We start from the raw sequence: 2,301 nt of genomic DNA, 5'->3' as shown, positions 1-2,301 counted from the left end.
AAATAGTTCGTCTTTAAACAGTAAAAAATATCATAAGGTAAGATTGACTTATTTCTTGGTCCAGTCTTATACAAACTCTTTGTATAAGACGACCCCACTTGCATGTCTCCACATGAACGATTCAGGATACATCGTTTGTACTAAATACAAAGTGTGGTGCATCCAATAGTGTTTTCAGAAAAAGGTACCCAGTCTTATCTGTATACTATAGACCGTTTTGGCCATCTACTTGAACTTGATTCACTCTTATATCTCCATATAAAGTCCAGGTGCTCATGTAATGGCCATGGATCCACTCTTATATCTCCATATAAAGTCCAGGTGCTCATGTAATGGCCATGGATCTTACTTTATCAGATTTAGTTCAATTTTACATATTCAATAACAGTTTTATTGAATAAACTTTAATAAATTCTTTATTGCAAATAAAATATGTTTAATCTTACAAACTACGAGTTTTAAGACCTACAACCTAATAGTAGCTTCATCACATTCGCACTCGAATTTCTAGCTATAATCACTTAAGTAGCATTTAGTTAATCATGTATTTTATGGCTAACCTAGAATGCATGTATTAACTAGGTTCAAAGATAAAATTGATTAATTGGTTAGGCTACCCAATTGGCTAATAAACACAATGGAACCCTTAATCTTAATGCATATGTTCTTATTTCTATATGAACACTATCAAACCCAATAGACTTCGGGGCATGTAGTTTAGTTAGGGCTTGACTTAAGGTTTTTATTATTAATTAGGACGATTGCTTAGTTTAATCAAACGATTCAGCTGCATATAGAATAGTTGAGTAGTTAAGCTAAGTAGGTCGTTGTGCACAAATAAATCGAATGCATGCATGTTTAATTAGCAAAAAAATGCTGAATGAAATTGCATAGAAACCCTTGTGCTCTCAAAACTAGATAAACTCAATACTAGGTTACATTTTCCCGTTGCCTTTATTTTTCTTGCACACTTATCACACTATCCACACCAAATCCCTTCCTCCATATACGACTCTTACTAGTTAACTAGCTTAACAAAAAACTCATGCTAGTGTTTCCCTGCTGATCTGGACCTGCCACTATTGCTACAGCATCGTAGTAATAGTTGTATAGTTCGATATTATAAATTTCATTTGGGTAGTAGAGATTTTGTAGACGATAGTAAATTTTTACTATCAACAGGCCATTTGGGGTTGGTGAGTGATATCGAGCACTTGGAGCTTCAGTAAATGTGAAAAGATGGATTTATCCTCAAGGAAGCCAGTGCCACATACGACCCTTTTTCCAGTAGCTGAGGAAAAGTTGCACTGCTGTGATGCTCTGGATATTGATGAAATTATGAGTGCTCGTACATGCATGTTGCTAAGGGTGCATCTTGCCCTATGCTTGGACAAAGATGTTCAGCGCGCAACGCTGCCACGTGTTCTATATATATATTTTCTCCGCTTTTAGGGTTCCACATTTTAGTTTTGATAGATTGATAACTTATAAAAATACAAGTTATTATATCTCTTTCATTTAAAATAATAAGGCAAGGACATGCAATTTAGATAATTTTTACCAATAAATTTATACAAAAAGCGAAGCATGGGATCAAATGCTTCTAACATATAACACATTTAAATTTCAGACTGATTTCTCTACTTCTGTGCAATATATTCTTTTGCAGTCTGATGAACATTAATCCGTTCAAAGTAAGAAGTTTCCTGAGAAGAAAATAAAAGATGATCGCATAAGCTGCGAACGATGAGGCATGACAATAATGGGCATTGGGTGTCACATCACAAGTTTCATTGGTGGCCGAGAGGAAAACTTTTTTAAAGATTCAATGAACCACTGACACGTTGCAGTCAGCGCTATAGGATATAGAATTTAATGTGCCCCATCAACGCAATCATGAGCTTAAGAAAAGAACTGCTCGAAAATGCCTATAAATACCCATGCAAATGCCATGCAAAAAAAGTTTTTAGAATATACATCGTGACATATATCGGGGATATATTATGGGAGACGAGAAGAATACCTTGAGAAGGGATTCTGCTTGAAACCCCTATCAATCTTTCATAGAAACTCCTTAGTGAGAGCTTATGACTCTACAGAAAGAAGAAGATAATAATGTTCGATTATCTAAGGAAGCAGCTGTAAAACAAGCTGAAGGAAGCAAGACATTGCGAACCATAGCTTGACTATCTAACCCTTTCTCTTTGTTTGTGTATTTGTATTGTATTTCTCTTATTAACAAATTCAAAATTGCAGTATGAATACATGTTTATTATACATCTTGTCTATCTTTTTCACCAA

The sequence above is a fragment of the Benincasa hispida genome, chromosome 7, assembly GCF_027475165.1.
Source record: "Benincasa hispida cultivar pf3 chromosome 7, pf3_genome.v1.1, whole genome shotgun sequence".
Classification (NCBI taxonomy): Eukaryota; Viridiplantae; Streptophyta; class Magnoliopsida; order Cucurbitales; family Cucurbitaceae; genus Benincasa; species Benincasa hispida.
This window is presented reverse-complemented; position numbering follows the sequence as displayed.